The 23,371-nt window shown below is 44.4% G+C and overlaps 1 protein-coding gene and 2 long non-coding RNA genes across 6 annotated transcripts in view; 1 reads left to right on the top strand and 2 right to left on the bottom strand.

The window, feature by feature from the left end:
- The window catches only part of LOC139768963 (uncharacterized), a 510,605-nt gene that overhangs the window by 243,933 nt on the left and 243,301 nt on the right, over positions 1-23,371 (bottom strand). The window lies entirely within an intron of this gene.
- Positions 8,745-15,416, bottom strand: LOC139768736 (uncharacterized). Its single transcript, XR_011717419.1, has 3 exons — positions 14,960-15,416; positions 13,948-14,063; positions 8,745-12,446 (listed from the first exon to the last, which is right to left on the bottom strand). It is a non-coding gene; the product is annotated as an uncharacterized lncRNA (long non-coding RNA).
- The window catches only part of Pdm3 (pou domain motif 3), a 114,109-nt gene continuing 106,311 nt past the window's right edge, over positions 15,574-23,371 (top strand). For all 4 annotated transcript variants that reach the window (XM_071699174.1, XM_071699164.1, XM_071699155.1 and 1 more), the window contains exon 1: positions 15,574-17,120. The gene's annotated coding sequence lies outside the window, so the exon portion shown is untranslated. The remainder of the gene's footprint in view (positions 17,121-23,371) is intronic.

Genomic DNA, 23,371 nt, shown 5'->3' with positions numbered 1-23,371 from the left:
CCGGGATTGCCGCGTGGCGCATAATTATCACGAAACTCGCAATTTAGACGGCCGACTTCCGTGCGAACGAATGGAACCGGTGTAACGTGAGGGGCGATGTACAAAAAAAAGTCGGTGCCTCTCGCAAAAACGAGAGGGGGTCGCGAAAAAGTGCGCGCCCGGACAAATGTACGAGATACACAAGTAATGTAATTTTTATTGCGTCAACAGTAACGCGCATCGCGTAATGAACAATTTTTCGCGCTTTCAAATGAACCCGTATTTATGGCGTAATTACGTAACGCGCCGTAATAAATATCGTTGACGTTGCGCGCGCGTCTACGCACCGCGCGCGCTACTTTTCGCGATTTGTTTCTATATATATTTAATTTTGTGGAGGGCCGCTTATACCGCAAGGGTTGACAGGACCGTTCTGTGTAAGGTGACGCGTAGCGCATAAGAGCGCGTCCATCGGCAGGAAGTTGTCCGTCACGTCGATTCTTATTGAAACATTCACAAAAGGGCGATCGTAGCTTTATCTGCAGTTTGATTGTAGATTATTGATGTTCCTCCCCGTGTTCGTTCATCCAGGCAAGCGAGGGCCGTCGCCCGTAAAAAAAAGCCCCGAAAAATCGACGGCAAAGGGTGGACCACCCGCGCCACCCTCTGCCACCTCCTCCACGCCCCCGAACGTCGCCCTCACCTCTCATCCTCTCGTCCCACGGTCTCCCGCCGTCGCCCCCTACCTACCCCCGGCCAGTCGAATGCATGTCTCTCCCTGCACTCTCTCGTTGCGCGTAAAAAAATATCTACGTCCTCCCGCCCGCGCCCACCAGCCCGCGCGCCAGGCCGCTTTTTTTTCCACACACGTGCGTGAAAGCATCGCGCCCGCATACACACACGTACGGCGTATACACACGCATACACACGTATACCCAAGTACGCGCGCGTGGCGCGCATATACCTCCGCCGCGCGCGCGGAGGAGACGTGCGCGCGCGGTGTGAGGCGCGCGGAGGATGGCCGGCGTTGTTTTCGCGTATGTAATCTCGATTCACAATCATTTCACATACTTTTGCCATTAGAGCCGATTCACAAGTGAGCAAACAATGCCTCCATTCTTTCCGATCGCTACAAAAGAGTTTTTGGCACACTTTCGCGTCCGTCCGAGCACACGCGCGTGTAAGAGCGGTACAAGCGGGGGATGAGGGTGACGAGACGGGAAGAGCGAGACGGCGAGCGACGGCAGGGGACGAGGGAGAGAGGTAGAACGGAAAAGAGAGAGAAAGATGGGGAGAAACGGAGCAGGAGAGTAGATCTCTCCTACCTACTCGGTTGCCTGCCTGCCTGCCTGCCCGCCCGCCTGCATCTGAATCGCATCGTCGATGCTCCGGCGCATCGGATTTCCATGTGGCCCTTCGCGGCCCTTTTTCACCCCTATAGACCGTTACGAGGAAACTTTGGCACGGTGTGTCGTCGCGTGTCTTGCGTCGTCGGTAGAGAGCGACAATTATCCAGCCGAAGATCGGACGATCGGGGACGCGATCGAGACCATCCGCAGGGAAAAAAAATTTTTCATTGCGATTCACGTCGATTATGTCGACGGCGTTTGACGGAAGAGGCGATGCGCGAGATAGAAGAGCGGGGAGGAGTGGGCGGCAGAAGTGATGGCCGTTGATAGATTTTTTCTGGATACGAACGGGGCGATTTCGAAAAAAATATTTGTTGTCTTTGCAGACAATAAATATAGGCGTACGTAGGTACTCTGTTACACAGAAATCAAAATGTGGAAACACGCGCAGCACTTGAATATCAACTGAATTGGATATCGAGTGCACTCCCGGTGCTCGGGGATGATCAAATATTTTTTTCTGTTGCACCGTACTTGTTGGGGAAAAAAATGTATCCACGTCGGAGTGATCATTAGTCGCGAATTCTAAAACGTAGCATAGCGCAAGAAACGGCGGAGGACGTTTCTCACTCCGTTATTCCCGTTTCACGATATATACGCGTAAAAATTGTTCCATCGGAAACTGGAAGCTATAGTAGCGACGAGTATTTAGTGGAAATTTGTCTTGAAATTTTTTCGTGCGCACAGCCGAACGACGCTGACAATTTTTGTAAATTTTTGGCGCGTCACGCGTGACTACTTTGACGCCTCGAATTTCAACGGGCGTCATTGCTGCACACTGATATTCAAGAAACATCAAGGGCTATGTATCAAACGTGTTTTCAGTTTTATTTCAAAAAGCGGTATAATTCCTTAAACGCCGTAATTTCTCGAGCGTAATCGTTGCACGCGGCGGACAACAGAATTCGGAGCTGTTAAAATTAGGCGAATTATTATTTTTTTGTTTTGTTAAGAAAAGACGTACGTGTCGCGGATTAATCGTCGCTCGCAAAACGCGGATGATTGTAACGAAGGGAACCGAGGGCGATGCACGCGATACTCGCGCGCCGTTAACGGCGCACGCCATTTTCGAAAAAAAATTCCCCGTTGCCGACAAAACGACTCGACGCTCGCGCGGCCGGGCGAATCCTAAAATTCTGCCTTGAAGGGTCGTTAGGTTAACGCGGTGACATCGGAGGTGGTGGGCTGCTCTCGCTGTAATATATCGAATGATGAATCCGCGCATCGCAAACCCATAAAAACCCGTCAGCTCCGGACAGATACGAGATACGCCCTATTACTGTCCACCAACACCCGGGCGCCCCAGCGCCGTCCAGTTCGCAACGGCTAACTAAATTACCAGTTACATTTTTTACTGTCCGATCCCTGGGCGTTTTTTACCATCGTATCGAACGCAATGAAATGCTTCCCTAGGTCGTCGCGGCGGAGCACTGAAAGGCCGGCACCGAAAATGTTCCACGAGCTTTTTCGTGCTACGGTAAAACGATAGATTCGAAAAATAAATATGCGCCACCCCGCCCGTAGCGGGCGTAAACGCGCCAAAAAAATATGGCTCGAGATATAAATGCGTGTATTTTCGAAAATTTTCGCGGAGCACTCGCAACACCTGCCCTTAGGCGGTGACATATTTTCTACGGGAATAGGAATAGTTTATTAACGTAATACGATATATTGTTATATCTCCTCGCTTCCCCCCCCCCCCCGCGTCCGCCTGAAGCTGTGGCCGATGCCACGCGAAGACGCACGCCGAAGTTGCATTGGCGCGTCTTAAAGCTATTACGTAAAACGGGCATGATTATCAGCGAAACGTTTAATTGATGGAATTAGATCTGGTTGTAAGCATTAATAGTGCTTACCAATACCACGTTGTGATACATACATCTATTTAATCGTTGCACGTTATTAAGAGAATATTCCTTAAGTGACTTTAATTGGACGAGGATATAATCGTCGGCTTATTATCCACAACTGTCTAATTTTCTCGATGACCCCGGTCCCCGAATAACTTTTCGCCTCCATTTTCAAATCAGGTTTCTTGGATACATTTTAACAAATGTATTTAAGCATGAACACACTCGAAATTACGAGTCTTAGGCTGATGTTATTACCGTGCTTAATTCTTCTCTCGAGTCGGTTAGATCTGCGAGAGTAGAATGCTCTATCAGAACGACGTCAGTTCGAAAAATAAATGGGACCGCAGTAAAAATCGTAGTAGACCCGACTCCCTCTAGTTGCTTATAATCTTTTATATCACTCATATATCTGTTACGGGGCTAATAAAATTACGCGAAAAATAATGTCGCATTGCCGATATATCGTAAACGCGCGCGCGACAAATTTTGTGCAAATGCCCAAAACTGCGGAAGAAAAATTTATTAACTGTGAACCGTGCCGTGTGGATCGGGTTCGACCGGGCCAGTCGAGTCGCGATTTTATTTCACGAAGAATTTTATTAGGCGCTCGCAAAATCAGCAATAACTAATATTTTACTATTTGCCGGCCCCGAGCCAAGGGACCGCGAGTTATAAAATAAAATGTTGCGCGCGTTTATGCGACTGTCGGGCCACTCGTTTCGGAAGTGAGACGGTGTAAATTTTACAGTGCGCGGACGATAAACGTGTGCGCGAGATGAAACATGGTCCGAACATTTTTCTTTGCCATCCATTTGCGCGTAAGTTACGTGGTTTATTTTTTTTTTTTTTACTATCGTTATCTATCCGATCGATATCGTTTTTGAGCTAGGAACGTCTAAACATTAGTTCAGAATAGAAACGTTCATTTTCGAGAGAAAAAATATCGCCACGTCGAACGTAAAAAACGGTTCGGACGAATTGAGAATCTCACCTTCTCGAGTCAACACCTTAATCACGTCGTTGGCCCATGAAAAATGCAACAAGGTGAACGTCTACGCTTATGGCGGCTTCCCGGAAGAAGTATGCCGCACGCGGTTAACCTAATTTATGCCAATATCCACCCGGGAAGGTTAAAGGTACTGCATCTTGAGAGCCATCAAGTCGTAACAGATAGTCTGTATTCGTGCTTAAGTTATGACCTCGTAGGGCTGACTTTATCCCTCGTAAAAAAGTCTGAACGGCCTTCCGAAACGAGGGAGGGCGCATAATTATTCGACGCGTCGCTTATTCGAGAGAGGCCTGGCCCCTTTTAACTTTACTGTCTTTTCGGACATATACACCCATCGAAGGTTTCGCAAAAAACTGCGCGCGAGCGACGCGACGATGCGAGAATGGACCTCGCTATCAATGCGCGTGCAAACGACATCGTAGATAGCGATCGACAACGACCGACCGGCGTCGAATACATGTTTGTCCTAATATTACGACCCAATTAGCGGGACCGTTCGAAATGCGAAGAATTCGGAGTAAGCGGAAGGGAAAGGGCTGCGACCAGCCTGGCACACCTGCCGCAGCGAGTTTTTTTTATGATACGTCAAAAAGAAGCACAACTCTTTTTGCATTTCACACGTGCATTTTATATAAAAACTTGTTCTGCAAAATAGATTGTTTTGCATGAGGGTATTTGCCGCAAAAAATGCGATCCGTGATAAAGATAGACAAGAATAAAGTAATGATGCAATGTCGTATCAATATATATAGTGTCTTCGCTTCTTAAATTAAAACACAAAGTATTACTTTCGGGAAACTTTATACGCATCGGCCGTAATAAATATTAACCCTTCCAGAGGGGTGCGCGCGCGCGCGCGTGCGTAATCAGTAAGGCAAGCGTAACTATACGGAGTTATCAAATTGATCAAGCCAAAATAATCTGTGCGAGCGGCCACCTCGGTTATGCGCCATAAACGCAGTGTATGAGCAATACCGCGTGCCACCTAACCATGTATACCTACGAATAAACTAGCGTCCACGAGGCCACCATCCGTGGGATCGCCAACACAAACGCGGGGAACATAACATAACCCAGTGTCACGCGCAGGACTTTACAACTCTGCCATCTCGTCGTTTCTCCTCCTCCTTCACCCTCGGCTCGGCTCCTCCGTTTCCTCCCTCTATCCCCTTCTTCCTCGTCAGCCATCGAGCACCCTCCATGTCGCCTTTATACCGTCCAAGCGGTTCCCTCTCGATGTTATCTCTTTATCGCCTCATGTAATATCCGGGGTACTCACTGCCGTTCTAAAAATGTGCTCTCGGATTATTTGCGTTTCGCAATGGAAACCGATCGGTTACGCGTGTTGATATTTCCGCGGAAGTATTCTCAGCGTTGCTGTGAGAAAATAAGTCTCTCGAGACTATAACAGCCGAGAGGTAGCGGGACGACGGTGTCCACCGCTCCAAGACGAAAAGGAGAACATCAGAGGAATCGAGGAGGGGTGGACGCGAAGTGGAAACAACCTCCTGATACTGGCGGAGAACGAGGAGTTCGCTGAGGAAAAATTTTAGTTCGGAGATTACGGAAAAAGTGAGAACCGCGGCAGTAAAGAGTCGCCACTCGTCGATGTCTCTACGCGTTAGCGGTATGTAGATATTATTACAAGATTCTAAAAAAGGGCAAATTATCTTCTGGCATATCTGAGGTATATCTTCAAATTAATCGAACCATTAACATCGAAATTTATGACTTTTAGCGAACTTTGTGCGTGATTTACATACAACCGATTGTGTATATCAAAATGAAGCTTAGAGCTTAGATAATAATTACTATATATGGCAGATCGTATTTGGCAGTTATAGTACAATGCACGTAGGCCAATAAACATGATACTTTATATCCTCTTCTCGTCTCCTTTTCGACATCTTAATATTAAAAACTCGAGAGTTATGTCCAATAACTTTTCTTAATATGAAAGAAGAGAACTTTTAATTGATCAAATAGTAGAATCGGTTAACGCGAATAATAAAACGAGGACCAAAACTGATCCGAAGCTCAGCAAGAAACGAAAAGAAAAACGATCGCGAAACGGTTGAGCATGGTAACGCTGCCGAAGAGGCACTGAATATCTGCTGGGTGCTGGCAGATATTACTATAATGCAACTCTGGACATAAACGCGTTTACGACGCGCTGCGTTGTCATTACGCGGCCCCTGCATCGTTCGCCAGTGGCTTTAACTTTATCGGCACCACCACCAATGAGGGGCCCATCACCGACGATGCCATCGCCGTTACCAGCGTTACCACTACCAGAAACAGCGACCAGCAACAACAGCGTTCCCCTACTGCGCACCGCGCGCGTAAGACCACGGACGTGCGCTGCTCCGAATATTCTCTTCTTAGGCTTCCTCCTCCCTCCCTCAGAGAAACACCTGTCTGTCATGCTTTACGGTGCGCTCGTAAAAATTAATCGTCTATAATTAGAAAAATCGCGAGCGCGGCACGCTGTACCTGTGCCGCCGGCGAACTCGGCGCGAGATAGGGGAGCTTCTCTGTTTTCGAAGTTCCCGGAGGAACAAAGGTTTTCCGTGCGAATTTTACGACGTTGAATCGCACCGAGTTCAATCGCGACCGCGGTCTTTCTATCTTTCGGCTTATCGCCACATTGCGTGCTCGGTACCGGCTAAGTTTGAGAAAAATGGACATTTTTCGCGATGTCGCACCAAATCCTCCATACATTTTACACCGGATTAGATCAATTCACTTGCTTTTCACGTCTATACGCATAATGTGTGGATACATATATACGTGTACCTACATATATATACGTTCATATGTAGAACACGCACGATGCGCGTGATAAGCCGGAGAAGGACGGCGAACGCTTCCGTGTAATCGTCGCGTCAATGTAACATTATATCAACGTATACGGTATCTACGGGATTCTCTCCCGCACGTATCGCCGGGGTGATGCGGCAAGGAAGGGTTTAACGATTCGCGTAGCTGCGTCGATTTACGACCCCTAAAACACATCGAATGCGCTTTATATGTATGTAAATTAGGTCAGGCGTTCTCCGTTCGTGGCCTCCGAACGAAATCCCTGAAACTGACGTTCGCCTCCTCCGTTACACGGCGATACCGGCGGGTGTCCGAGTAAAACTGAGCTCGAAGCGAAATTACGACATTTTGGTCCGCTCCAACCGTAGGCAGCGAAACGCATAAAGACAAGTACGGGTTGCTCGACCTTCGTCAAAACGTGCGCCGCATATCGGCCTGTAGGCCCGCGAAATCACCGCGCCCCTCGTAGATGTTCTCATTACTCCGAGTACACCGCACTTTTCGCATGTTGTAATTAATACAAGCATAAGATTGTTTAAGATAACACGCAAAATAATAAATATAAAAACGCAGGTACTTTAGAAAATAAGCTTAATTAAATTTAACACCTTTGTATATAACAGGTTTAACGTGTATTTTTATTTTGTCTTTATTTGTCACACATTTAAGATTGCTAAAGAAGTGACAAAAGTGATGCAAGATCTTTTTTTAGAACTCGATGATCTGAAGTGTATATCCTCACTTTTACCTCTAGTTTAGCGCTTGAAAAATTTATATTGGAAAGTGACCAAGATAGTTTATAAAAGAATGAACACATACAGTGGTTACCACATCAAATTTTCGAAATGTGCAATGGTTATAGTTGAAATACACTGTAAGTATGATAAGTATGATAAGAAATTGTTCCGTTAGCATTACCGCGAAGTATTCAGAACACGCATCCGAGAACTTTGAAGAAACGCGGCTTAATCGGGCGCAATAATCATCGCGTCGCTTTCTCTAATTACCACTGTACATGTTTATGGCATTTAGGCATACCGACAGTTCTCTCAGGTACGAGATGCAGCCGGCGATATGCTGTTCCCGCGTTGCGTTTCTTTTGCGAAATCGCGGCATTTAGCTGGCAATAAATCCTAACAATGCCGCTCGACTCGCGCATCTCCATCTCGACAAAGAAAGCGCGAATTTTGATTTGCGAGCGTCGGATCGTCAGTAATTTCAGTAATAGCTTACTCGTCCCCGGAGCGAACGGTCGTACTGGCAAAGTAGATACCCGCCGCTCAAAGTAACCACTTTCCAAGCAACCGCTCCTTCGTGGTAACTTCATAAAAGAGCCCCCCCGCGTTCAGATGATTCCCTATAAAACAGTATATCTCAATTCTCGAGGCACCGGCACTTGCACTCGTATAAGCCCTCGCGAATATAACTGGTGTTCCTGAAAGCTCTTTCACTCCTGTGCGTGAATGAGTTCCGTTCCTTGTGAGAGGAAACAATGAAAGTTTCACAACGTGCCTGTGAACTGTCAAACTGAATATACTTTTGTATCATGGAAACTTTGTTATACAATCATCTCGTCCAATAATTCTCTCTGCTTCTCTCTCCCTCTCTCTCTCTCTCAAGACATAGTTTCATTAGTACCATCAATGGATTGAATAAAACGTACATTTACTAAAATAAACAGCTATCACTTTTATTTTATATTGAATTCCTATAAACAAATATTTACAAGTTCTACAACATCGCACAAATTATAGATTAGAAGATTGATTCTTCTTGCTTTAAAAAATGCAGTTCCGCGTTCTTTAATTAAACCTGTGGTGATAACGGCGTGGAATTAAATACTCTCTTATGAGTTCAGCATGCATCGGCATTGGCGTCGGAGGAAACAGTCGGCAAACTTTATGAGCACCCAGTACAACTTAAACGAGAATAGCACGTTCTATAAAGGTTTGAGCGCCGCTGCCTACGTAGGTTGCAGTTTGAACTATAAAACGACGTAAATTATGGCCGCGGATTGCAATATTATGAGGCTATATACGCACGTTTAATGATCGAAGCTACCGGGGAGGGAAGCGCGGTTAAATATTGTCCGGAAGCGGTGCGAAGGTACGAGCTGACTCGTCTTCAACCGAGTCTAGCAAGTATTGACCGGTCGGTCGCACGCTATGTAGCATAAGCATTGGGATCACTGAAAATAACGAGAATAGGGATGAATAATGGAATGAACATCTTTAAGAGCGCCCGAATGTCGATTGAACGAGGACAAAATTAACGCGGGCCGTCAACCAAATATCGCGTGAAATGAATGCATCAAGCCTGGTAATAATTGACACCTGCTTAAAACAATGACGCGATTGGGTGAAACTGAGCCGAATTACGCAAAACATTCTACAAAATATTTGTTATAAGTGATAGCAGTTAAAGTTGTGAAGAATCAGTTAAAAGTTAAATAATTCTTTAAAACTAACTTCTTCAGTTTTCGGCTAATTATATCGATGTGCGATAATTGCATAAGTTTGCCTACGACCAATTAATATGTAACAAACCCGTCAGACAGAATTGCGCAAAGTAAATGTGTTATATGTATAAACTTAAAATTAATTCAAGCTATATAAAATTTAGGTATTTGAACTGCTTTGTACATGTAGAATAATAGGATAATATCTGTTTCTCTAAACTCAGCCGCTGAACAAAAAGATTCCACATCAGTTTAAAATTTCGTAGTGAAGCATCACACCGGACGTCTTCAGATCACGTTCTTTGTCTCTCCTTGCAAAGAGAGAGATGCGGGTAACCCTGTTTATCATTTACAAGTGTAATACACGTTTTTATGCCTATAACTTACTGCGTTATAAATTACTATATTATTATTAAGTCTTAATGTAATAACACTACATTAGAGCAAATGCATGCTAGCCGTTGCCTAGATTACTACAGAAAAATTTTTCTACAAATTTTTCATATCTTCGATAAACTTTTGCACTGTATTTGCACCAGACAGCAAAACTGTCGAAGAAAAGATAGCCATCATGAATATTCAAAAATAAAGAATAAGTCATAAATTCGAAATGTTTTGGAGGCACAGAGAGAGGGACCGGTAATTCAATACCATCGTAAAAAGGAAGCACAGCAAATGTAAAAGGAATACCCAACTTCGACGATGTCCCACGAAGTTCGTGCTTCGTGAAATCTTCCGCTGCGGTGTGAAAAAGTCTCTTGATCGGAAGTGGGTATCGAAAGGATACCACAATGTTGCTATACGGTTATTACCCAACAATGAGGTGCGAAATTATCGGTCAGTGGGGAAACGATCACAAAGAGATGTTCCTTTAGATAGCTCCGTCCGAAATACCTGCCTTGTACACGGCGCTCATCTCCGAGCATTATCTTCGTCGAACACCTGCTAACGCTTCTTCTCGCGCAGTTGGAGGCGACATAAGAAAACAATTTTGAGAATAATCTCCCGCCATTCATTACGTGGTCACGCGAAGAAGAAGTTCTTCCGCCAGAAGCGTGGATACTTCTTTTTTCTGCTTCATCTTCGTCTTGCGGCCCGTACTGCATCCGCTGCGCATATAAAGAAAGTCGAACATGCGAGGATCTTATATATATTCGTGACAATATTCATAACATTCAACTTGATCGTCGCCATGGGTCATTATTTCGTCCGTTCCGACTCATCCTGGCGCCTCTATTCTTACTCGTCTTCATTCTCCTCTCGGATCAGTTGCTTCTTCGTGTTTTCCTACACGGTCGGGCCGCGGCGCGGCGGCGATTCTTAAGAGAGCGATCACGCGAGCAACTTTGTTGTCGGGGCCTTTCGCATTAATTAGCCCTTGCAAAATTTTGCGGCCCCGTACGATGCTCCGGGAGAGGTGGGACGTAGCTGGACGAATGGTGGCGAGGGTCCAGGGTTTATACTTCTGGGAAGATGGTCGTAAAGACCGCTTGGCTTCACTGGCTCTGTTATTAGCCACGTTGCTGCGACTTAAAGCGAGCAAGGCTCCGGGAAGGATACTGACAGGGCCCTGGGGATATAATCGCGCTTTACCTTTCACCCGGGAGGAAGATCTGACTAATCTTCCTGGCTTGCTACTACAGAGACTACGTACGTATTTTATTTCAATGCGAGTGGTTGCACTTGGCCGAAAATCGATTGGCGAACATCTATTTCGCTGCTAGTGACGTACGTTAATTAAATCAACATGATATTGCTACCATTTGCGACAAATTATGATTTTACAATCGTGCAAATATTTAGATAATTAAATGTAGGATTGAGAAAATACATAAATAAAACAAGATATATGTAAAGCAACAGAAGTTTCCAGTGAAAGAATTTGATTCAAGGAAATCACTGTTCAAATTGTGTTTCTAGGATATCTTTGCTTCGAGGATATCTTTGATCGTCAATCACCAAAATAATTTAATAAACGAATGCAAAGAAGTCTTTTGTTTGATATTCGTGAAACGAAAACTTGGAGGTGAGAAGTGGCGCACGACCGATGTCCCCTCACGCGAGCAAAAGGGGGAAAGGTAGGTGCGCGCGAGGGCAATCCCGACGGGACAGAGAAGTTTTACGCGGGGATTATCAGGAAGCGAAGCGAACGCCCATGAATACGGAGATCCTCCGATAAAAGGACGAAAAAAGAGACGACGGCGGTGGAGCTGAAAGGAAAAAGACGGAACAGCACGCGAGTGGAGGAACAAAGAGAGAGAAAGCGAGAGAGAAAGAGAGCCGGGAAAGAGTTGGTAACCCAGTGCCGCCAGGAGAGTGCCAGAGCAATGTAGTCGACCACGAATGAGCGTACCAACGGATGGAGAGGCAACACTTTGTAGTTTTAATCGATCCGGTGGGACGGGGGAGAAAGACGAAGCACCCTAGCACGGGGGATGAGTCGGCGGCGTGTGGAGGAAGAGCGAGGGAGACCGTCGGAAGGCGGGAGAAGGACAGGCACGTTCGCAGGAAGTGGGACGAGTGTCGCTGATGCGGTGCGAGCGAGAGGGACGCGGGAAAGCGGGAAAGCGGGATAGAAGGAACAGGGCGAGAGAGTAGAGACCCACATCCTGCCGACTCCTACAACTTCAACCACCAGCTGGCTACACTCCTGCCTCCACGGGGACGAGTTATATGTGAAAAGCACGTGGACCTTCGGGTGGAAGAAGGATGGCTGTATTCATTCATTTCCTCGTATATTTCGTGTAAGAGACTTTCCCTTCTTCTACGTCGATGCTCGACGTACACGCTCGTCGAGGAAAAAGGACGAGCGCGATACACGCGTTGAATTTCATTGACCTCCATTGAGTGATAATATGACTCGATACATCTGTATATTAATCGTTTCGTTCTTATATGAAGTCCTTTCAGCAATGTTTCTTAAAATGGAAAAGATTAAAGAAAGATCATAGTTATTTATGTAAGATTATCATTTGGCTATATATCTATAATATTTATGCTAAATCTACGCTAAGTTTAGGATCTGTCTATGCTCAGTTTTAAAACATCATGATACAATGTTCCAAATGCTATATTTATTATTATTAATCTTACAGTGATTTTGTCAAAAATAGCAAACATGATTGTTCATTGCTTTAGTTATAGAGGAATATAAATAACTCGCATTATTTATTCTGACAATATTCAAATCTCAAAATTAATACGCTTTATTTCAAACTAGTACGTTTCATTTTAAACTAACCGCTTTATCTATATCTATATAATCATACTATACAACATATATAAATAGATTAATGTTTTGATCTAGCGGATTGCAATTTACTGAGCAAATGAACGAAAAGTTTACCATTAGATTAGATCTTTTTAGAATATAATTATTAATTCTGCTTGGTAATTGATACAGGGAACAACCAATTTTTAAATAACTCTATTAGATAACTATTTAGAATTTATTTAAAAAAGTAATAGAAGTTGCGGAAAAAATTTTAAGAACAATCGTGTCTATAAGGATCGAATCACGCCGGAATATGATCGGGGTCGACGTCAGAGAAATTGAGGGGAGAGCATTAAAACACCGAGGGACGGTGTCAGTGGCGTCGGCCTCGGCGAGGGCGGCACGTAGGCAGGAAAGGGGTAAAATTCTATCTTAATAAACGCACCCTTCCAGCTCGTGCAGCGTGTAACTTCGTACGCCTACAGTTTTGTACGCGTCGGAATGGATTTGTAATCGAATCATGTCAAGTGATTTCGCTCTGATTTGGAATTAAGGACGGAACTAGAATTTATAACATTCGATATCGAAATAGAACGAATTAAACGAAATAAATCGAAATTAGTGAAAAAATAATGCAGAAATTAAGTGCAGAAATAATTCTAATCCTTTCATGTGTCATTAAAAATATAAGTCTTCCAAACATATACCTATTACATTTTTTAATCATAATTTTGCAATATACTTAATTTACCTAAGCCTATAAAAAAAGCTTAATAAAGCTTAATATGATATTAAAATATTATTGTTGTCAAAATGATACATTGATACAGTGTTTGGAAATTATTTATACAGCAGACGTAATTTTTTAGTTAAATCGTAAGCAGCATTAAAACGCACTTCTTGCATTTTATCTGCATAAATCTTACTGAAAACAGTATATACTTAATATAAAAATCTCATATTAGCCCGTTAAAGCGTCATTAAAATTTTATAGCCGTGGTACCTTCTAGTCACCACATCAAAGGATTGAATGCGCAAGAATGTCGTGTCCCCCGACGCATTTGTAATTATCCATAAAAGTTAATAACCGCATGATTCAAATGATATATCAATAGAGTTATTTGGTTGATATAAAGTAATCCAAAGTTCGTAATTACGTGACAGGAATTGATGTAGAAATAAACTGCTATTTCCGCGATACGTACCTATCATGTGTTAGGATTCTGTCACAATACTACGAGTATCCTCATCCATCTTAAGCAACGATTGAAGTGACATGGCCGTCATCGTCGTCGAGATTACACTAATTTCCGTGATAGGACTAGAGATAAAATATTACAATAAAATGCACCTGTTATCACATTGTTATCATTACGGTTATGCGCCCATTACATCCAATATCTTAAAGGGAAAGAAGAAAGAAAGTAGATGCGTCAATCATCTTCGATGTGCTTTTAATTCAAGTTAGCGCAATTTTTACTCAAACTAGGCAGTAAATTTATTTAATAAATAGTCGCGAAATCTATGAATACGAAACGACTCGCGTAAATCTTCCTTCTTGTAATTCAATGACTTAGCACTACGTGAATACGTGAAAGAAATATTTCTTTTTTTCTAGAGGCTTTATTTAAATATAAAATATTTTATAGAAGAGAGAGAGCATTAAAGAAAAGATCATTAATTGAAGACGTTCTAATTGCAAAACTATTGCGTGTATTTGGAATGCAATGTTATAGTAATTCTTAAAAAGCATTTCATGTCTTTATAATTTATGTTTATACGCATAAATAAGTTTTTCTTATACCTTAATCACACTGAGAGAAATGTTGAAGAAAGTTTTGTTGAAACAACCAAAATTTTGTTACTGTAACAAAATTTTGGTTAATTTTGGTTGTTTCAACAAAACATTTTTGTTACTGTAACAAAATTTGGTAGTTTCAACAAAACATTTCTCTCAGTGCATAATAGGTTACATTATAAGAAAAAATTCTACATTATAACTTATTCTTAAACTCGTACGTTAAGTTTTTCTTATAAATAGTATCTATGGCGACTGGTTAGCGAACGTTTACGTATAAAAACTCTTCTATTTCCATTAAACATTACCGATCACAAAATGTAAGTTTTTAGAGTCAAAAGCGCATTTTTTCAAATTTTTCTTACAACGTATGACGTCGCTGACGAAGCGTTCTCCAATGTTACCAGCGACTTTCTTACCGCTCAACAATCCAACAGACAGCACTGATCCTGGAGTATCTCTTGATTCCACCGATTAGTCCTTAAAATCACACCGCTACCTACGTGCCGATCATCTTCTTTCCTCCCTGAGCAGACTCTCCGGAGTCCGTATCAGTCCTCGGTGCCGATCGCTCCTCCCGGGCATCCCCGCCGGCGAACTCACCAGCCCCGTCGGGCTGATTTGCATCACGGTTACGAGCTCGTTCGAGCTCGTGGTGGTTATATTACAGAGCGAGCGAGATGGGTACACAGTGGAAAAACAGAGACGGACAGAGGTACCTCTCGCGGCTGTACCACCCCCAAAGTGCATCGCGGGAGGCAGCTCGGACACTCATAACAATCATAACAACGGGATCTCGCGAGTAACTCGCGGACCACCTCCGCGCATCGGTACCGCCCATCGTACCGCCTCCATTACCCCTTCTACGGCGACTATCCACCAGGCGGGAGAGCCGTCACGGCGGGCTGTTCTTCCCTCGGTTGTACGCCGGGGCCACTACGCAGCCAGACTGCGGACCGTCAGGGTTCAGGTCCGAGTTTTCGCGTCGAGCTCTAATCGCGCAACGTGCACGACCACGCTGCCCGAGCAAGAACACGAAGAAGAGTGAATCGACCGCCTTCTCCGAGACACTGAACCCGCGTGGGATCGGGATCGTCGTCCGCAGTGCCGATTGCGGAAAAGAATCTTACTTGAGATCGGAAAGCTCGAGCTGATCGCCAGAAGAGGAATCAGACGGGATCGAATGATCGACGCCTCCTTCGCAAGGATCATTCACAACGTGTTGGTGAAAAGCTATAGTGTTTGTGGGCCAGAGAGTGATAAGGGAGTTTAAACTTGCAGCTGCGTGCGCCGATTTGTCCGGCCTATCAGCACGTGGCCGCAGGGGTGGGACTTCTTTCGATGCGCCTCGCGGGACAGCTATAAGCGCGGTAAACTCTGTGACAGTTGGCCAGTGAAACGTGCGATCGGATAATTATCGGTCGGAGAAGTTGACTCTGTTGACAGTTGCGTCGCTCCGTTAGCAGCTATTTTAAAATTACGGTGGCCGTGACGATCGCTCCGATCTGCTTCGCGTTTGCCGAATGTGAATTAGGAGTAAATGCATGGAAACGTTGAGTCGCGACAAGTGCGTAGGACAGATGAAACGAAATTAATCAAACGGCGACTAAAGGACTCGACGATATTAGCGTGAGTGTCAGGACCCATCTACCGGCCTCGACAAAACGCAAATCCTCGGGATAGGATACATGCCGTTGAACAGAAGAAAGCGATGAAACGAGTACTATGGCTCTAATAAGCTTCTAATTATCGCGACAGGTGCGCTGATAATTACGACGCGCGCGTGATCATCACGTGGACACGTCAGTGTTTTTCAGCATAAAATTACACGTTACGGACAACAACTACGAAGTGCATGGTTTGACGCGCGTAAATAGAATAATTAAAAGCACATTACACAGGAAAGCGTGTTATCTGCCGGTTATCTGTCCGGTGACGAAGAGCATCCCGTGTCAGAGATCGAACTTGGTGAAATATCGTTTTGTTAAAAAAAAAAAAAAAAAAAAACACTCTGGTCATCTAGAAAACAGTTCGAAAGTCGAAAGTTTTCAAAACATTCGGTCGCCTTCCGAGTTTCTTTCAATTACGAATATCGCCTTAGGCGATATACGAGAAACGAAGAGGTGGGATCAATCGAGTAGTGTTTTATGAAGCAGCGGGCAATTAACTGTTTGCTTCTTGATCGCTCCTAATTACTCGCAATTACCCGTTGTAATTAAGTAGGCTGATGTCACCGGCGGCCGATGTATCAGTGAATCGTCCGTTTCTCGACGTCGATCCGCTACTCCACCCAGAACGACCTGTTAATATTCGCCGTAGGAAAATTACCGGAAGATCGTGAAACTCGCGAGCGAGGTGAGGTGGCGGCAGAAGGAGGATCTCTCGAAGGGAATTAAGACGGATCAGCCGGGTATAAACGCGGCATCGGAGAAGGAACGAGGGCAAGACAAACGGCTTGATCGGCGAACGGAGATCGGTACGACCGCGACGGAATTGCACCGTGGCGGAGATAAATAACAACCGCTAAATAAATCCGCGTCAGGACGACGTCCCAAATACATCAGTCACAGATCGCCTCAGGTGAGTGTCAGGCACGAGTTCGCTCCTGCTTATTATAAGCCCAGGCTAATCTCGGTAATTAGACGGTTCTTCTAAATGCGCGCCCGGTCGGCTGCACGTGTGTAGTCTCACATTCGCACACCGATTAGTCGCGTGTACGGACGCGCCTGCGCATGTTACCACATGCACGCGCGTGTAAGCGCGTTTAGATCGACCTCGGGAACAGGCACGGGAATGGAAATTAATTAATTCCACATTTTACGTATTTCATGTGATAATTTTAAGAGGCAATTAACAAACAATTTGATACGATTTTTTAAAATTACAGAATCTTTTCTTTTCTTGCGCTTGTTAATCTCTAATATTTATTGTTAGTACATTAAATTTGATATTGATAAAAGCTGGATAAATGTTATGATTCCGATCATGTTAAAACTTAGAAATTATTAGTAGAAAAAAGGAGGGAGAAGTCAGCTCTGAGCTCTGTCTGTTTTCACTGCCGTGCGCATATTCACATATGGCAATTGCGTGCCTCGTGAACGATAATTGTTGGCTCGATATCATTAAGTTAATCTCGGTAATTAAGGAAGTTCCTCTCCCAAAGCTTGGTCACGCGGGAATTCTGCTGGCAGGGGATCGAAAACAGCGTTTCGTTCTCTACGCTTCACTTCAACTCGGTGATAATTTCATCCAGATACTTAGCTACGTACTAATAATTAGCGCGATAATTATGCGCGCCCGCGTATACTCGCGTCTACGTCGAGTGTGTGACCTGGAAATGCTAATTAAGGGATCGGCCGAGCACGTAAACGTAATGCGGCCGTGTAGGATTCTTTCAGTCCTCACTGTCTTTTGTGCAGAAATGCGGAGAAATATCATGTTGATATTGTATCAGATACGACTCACAGTACACGAGTAATTATCATGATTAACAGGAGTGTGATGTAAGCTATTTTTAAGATGGCCGATATAATATTGTCATTTATTCCGAATGCATATAATTGTTAAGATGTTGAAAATAAAAGCTAAGTTTATAATTCAAATTTATTTATAATAAATTTACTTTAAGAGGAATATGTAATAGAATTCGGAAATATTTGACTAATTAATTAATAATTTTATGAGATTTAGCGAAGTAACCTATCGTTTCTCTTTTTATATCTAAAAGTTAGTGGTGTTTCGTAAAGGAAACTATATTGAATTTGAAAAATATATATCGTCAAAGCAATAATCTATTGTGCGATGAGACAATCGCTGGGAAAATAACTCATTTTACATCAACTGTATAAGAAATAATGTTATTTATCGGCAATCTGAGCATAAGGCTGCGTCAAGTATATAAATTAGATAATCGAAGTTTGTACAAGAGTCAAATAAATTCAATAGCGGATTTACCAATAGTTTATAAGTAATGAGATCACAATAGATTTTTACATATCCCTATTACTTATATCTACATCTCAATATCGTTCTCTTCCTTCTCTCTTGCGAAAAAATATTTATAATATTTCTGAACCCGTACGAACGTTTTCGATCGAACGAGATATGTTGTTGGCAGATATTTTTGTGATTAAACGGCAATATTGAATACGTTGAATACATCGCGTTCATCTCCCCGACCATATGACCGGAGAGGTAAACAGGAGCACGTGTTGGTGGCGTGACTACGAGTGACGGCGTGAGCTCTGGGGGTGGAGAGGAGGCAGAAGCAGAGGATGGAGGAAGGAGGGGGTGATAGTGGTGGACGGGAAGGGTGACGAGGGTGGAAAATCAGTGTGAGCTGCCCGAGGGTAGGAGAGTTCTTTGCTTGCCGCCTCGGGAACACGGGAGGGTTGGCGAGAGAGAGGGTTGGAGGAGTTGGAAGAGAGGGAGACCGGGAAATTCTAGCCACCGAAAGTGGAAGCGAGATAGTCGAGGTTGGCCAAGCGAATCATTGTCGGTGGGAATAGACGCGGAGAGTTGAAAGCAGAAAATCCCAAAGGAAACACTTGACTCGCGATATCGTTGGAGTTTGGCGCGTTGAAATCGTCACAAAGAAAGCAAGGCGTTTCATCTCGACTAAACGATGTCGAATTTTAGCGAGAGACTTTGTTTTAAGCTTTCTACATATTACGCGCAATCTCGTAAAAAATGAGAAATATTAAACAATTTTTTATGACAGTTAATTAATGTTAGAAAATTAGTTGAGAGAAAGATCGAACGCAATTGTTTTATTGTCGCGATTAAATTATGAATTACTTATTATTATGGAGAAAAGATCAGCGAGAATTTTCTTTGTTGCAAATTAATTCGAGAGAATCATAATCAGAGATCGCTAGGATCACTATATTTGTTGTCGAGGTCAAGAAAACGAATCCCCTTCTTATATCTTTTCGTCGCATCCCTCTCTTTGTGTGTGTTCTCTCTCTTTCTCTCTTCCTTTTCTCTCTTTCCTCTTATTCTCACCACCCTTGGCTCCCGCTCTCGTTGGCTTCCCCATTCAAGACTTCCCCTTCACCCGGTTCAACCCCTGCCGACAATCCGGCGCACGATAACATTTCGTTCTACAACTTTACCCACTTCCAGTTCGCTTTACAGTCGCGCTATTCTGTTTTCCGCCCGAGAATCTTCATCGATTATCGACTCGGAAATCATTCCGGGTAAGAAAAAGTTTCGCTGCAAACTCGGCGTGTCAAGTGTGAGGCGTTACGCTTAATCCGTCGTTTCGCGTGCTGCTTCTTAACAGTAACGATTATTTGTTGCTTGCATAAATTGCAAGTATACTATGAAATTACTTTTAACCCTATCTCTGTCGAGATTCTTTATGCATGTCGCAAAAGAAAAGTCGAGCTCTTTATTTTCGCAAATACTATCATTATTCGTCGACGACAAAGAAATTGCTATAAAAAACTTGATTCTACATTATATCGAATTATATTGCTTGCGTGGAATACGTTAATGACTTAACAAATTTTGCGGCGTAAAAAAAACAGTAACGTTGCTTTGTTACACCGAAATTTCCCCGCCGGTATATTTATGATTGGCCTTTGCAACATTGTAGAAAGAAAGCAACGTGTACGCGAGCTCATTAATTCTAATAATTCATGAAGAAACACGCACGCACGTAATAGCTCGGAGCGGCTTACGATTTGACGGATAGAGAGTTGCCTCAGTCCTCTCGTGTTTTTAAATGTCGGCTAAATTATATTCTGATATTTTAATAGACCTAATTTACATGTAAAACCACTTTCAAAATCATTCTGTCTCCAACACGCTACCAGCGTTTCCTTTTGCAAACGAGGAGAAAATACCAACGAATCAAAAAAGCTTTTTGTAATCCCTCAAGTGACCGTTTCATCCATATTCTTCTTTCTCTGTTCTTTGAAAATTACAATATAATTTTCTCTACTGTACAACAAGGTTCAACTGATTTGTCTTTTAATAGCTAAGAATAATTAAACGATTTTAAGAGCAAGAATGTGCATTTGTCTGCAAATAATCGAGAGCGTTTCTAATGTGGAACAGTTAGCCTATAAGAATGAGAAAAAGGGATCCAATGAATCGGGTAGCGTGTTTTTGGAGCCAGATGTTAATTCCGACAACTCAGCGTGAGCCACGAGAAGACGGTTTAGTACGTAAATACATCTTCAGCAGGGGGTGCCATTATAATGGGCATATGCGGTTAAAGTTCTATTTGTGGTAATTCGGAGTTTAATGCACTCGGGGGCTCTGATTTAGCCAGCGCGAGCTGACACTTTTTTTATCCGGCAGAACCTCAACGACGCTGGCGCCGTAAAGCGTAAAATATTCTTCCTGCGCCTCCGACAATACGGTCGCGCGGAGACATTAGGCATCTTTCTTGGGTCGCGATGCCAAGTTTTAGCGTAAAGTGATATCTTCTTATCAAACTCGTACGATGTCGGAGAGAGCGTGAGTATCGTTTCTTGAATAAAGCCGCATTTTTAATTCAAGTAACACGAATTAATAATAGACGTTCGTCATTGTCGGAACCTTTTCGCGCATACAATTCTATTTCCGTGCGCTGAACTCGTTTCTGTGTACGGGATTAGCTTTCGCTTCGATTATACATCTCGAAAAAGAATTTCGCCGGAATAATGTAAAATGTTTGTAACAGCAGAAATTCCGACGAGGACGTAAAATATCGCGTCTTGGATAACGCGTGTTGATGCCGAACCCCTTCGGCGCCGATTTATGGGCACTCTCGCGCCCGCCGATGCGATGCGCGCGTTACGCGTTCCACGCACACACGCTCTTACGGCCACGTATACTCCGAAACCGGGAGCGTCAATCTCGACGAAGCGTTCGCACAGTCGCATTAACGGCGCGCTGTTCAGTTTAATCCTTGCGTTTCGTGACTCGGGACAAAGCCCCTCGGATTTCTGACAGAATGGTATCGCACGAAACGGCCATTACCTTAGCCGATATGCCTATGTACGTACGCGAGTTAAAGGTCGATGCGAATTAACCAACACGGATGCGGCCGGGATTCTTTGTACGCTCGCCTTAATTATGCTCGCTCGTGCTGGTGAAGCGAAACTGCTATACAGAAGGGTAGCACGAAGCGGTTTAATCTATCGTACGCTTATTATATTGCATTTATTGCTCGATCGTAGCAAACCGGCATGAGTATCCATCGGGTAATCCGAATCGACCGTACACGAGCACGTTCACGTACGCGCGCGCGCGCGAGCGCGAGTTCCTTTCTTACTTCTCTTTAGCGTTAATGCACGGTTAGACGCCACAAAGCCACGATTATGCCTTGCCCATTAGGGCGTCCGGTCGATTACGGGATCGTGAAAAAAAAAAAGACTCGGCAAGGACAATGTCGCGATGGGCGGTTGCCAACTGGTCCCGCTGGGATCTTTTTATTGGCGGTGTTTTAAGTAGGAGGGTTGCCCACGCCACACGCTCTTTTATCGTGTTGTTCACCCTCTTAACCATATCGATGAACACAAACCGAAGATTCTTTTTTTGGACTTTCTTTTTATTTTTAATAAATCTCGTCTGATGTTGATTGCTCCGAAATTACAGCTATGGACGCTATGGTAGAGAAGTTACCAAGAGTTTAGATTAGACAAATGTGATATCCAGAGGATTCCCGATCTCTCTGCGTCACCGCGTTTCAAGAAACGAAACTGGAAATACCGACGCGCAATTTTCGGGCTCGGGAAAGCGAAAAGCTCTCGACGAATAGACTCGTACCAGGAAATCGAAAGCGCGAGGCATCGTCAGTGCTACGAAGAAACGGTCAGTGGTTCGCTGCATGCGTGGCCATATGGCGATTATCCGCATCCAGTTATTTATAGCGACGACTCGAACACGACGCCGCACGCAAAGCGTTGTACACCCCCAGACACGCAGCATCCGCGATTCGTGCGTCGCGTCGCGCGTGAATTGGACCGGGCCTAGAATTCTAAAACCGCCGCCCGTCTTGGCGGTCGGGAATCGGCCTCGTAAATCGCGACCGCCTCGGAGGCTCCTCTCGGTGGTTTATACACACCTCCGTAGCCCGGAGCAGCGTCGTATCAAGAGGAGAATGTCGGCGGCTACGTGGAAACTAGCTGCTGGCCAGAGGCGCCCGGTTGTTTCTAAACCCACCTTATCTACTGGCCCCTATAATAAGCCGCGATTTGAGACCGTATATCCCCCGCCCGCACATGCTCCGAGAGGTCCGCTCACACTCATACATTCCCATCGCGCACTAGGTAGCCTACCCGCGAACCCTGAACGGCGTGTACGGCGTTCACTATACCACGAAGCGCTTGCAATTACAAGCTGGTCAACATATAATTATCCCCAATGACCATAAATTACTGGATTTTTATGCGCAACATTCTTAATTACCCTTTGAATTAACATCAATCAACCCCTTAATTGCACGCTGCCGCTGACGCTGCTTCCACGTCGTCGTCGTTGTCGTCGTCGACGATGTCGGCTATAGAACTGTAGTGCGAAATGGCGATGTGTGCCGCGGGCTAAGAGCGGGACGCGGAAGAAAGACGCGGGCTGACTGGCGTGAGAAAAAGCGAGAGGGAGGAACGTAAGGGAACACGACAAAATCAGGAAACGGTGGGTGTCGCCCGAAGGCAACCCTCCCGAGGGGTGGATGACTGCCAATCCTCGAGAACCCTCCTCACACGGTAGGAACGAACGCATCGCGTCGTATCGCGTCGCGTCGCGTCTGATAGTCTGATCGGACGACAGCATCGTGCGTAACGCGCCCATTTTAATTGCCTTCGGAGATCCTCGAGTGATTCTCATATCAATCGCCT

This window comes from Temnothorax nylanderi, unplaced genomic scaffold (assembly GCF_030848795.1).
Source record: "Temnothorax nylanderi isolate EJ_2023f unplaced genomic scaffold, tnyl_v1.0 TNYL_tig0002_pilon, whole genome shotgun sequence".
Taxonomy (NCBI): Eukaryota; Metazoa; Arthropoda; class Insecta; order Hymenoptera; family Formicidae; genus Temnothorax; species Temnothorax nylanderi.
This window is presented reverse-complemented; position numbering and strand designations above follow the sequence as displayed.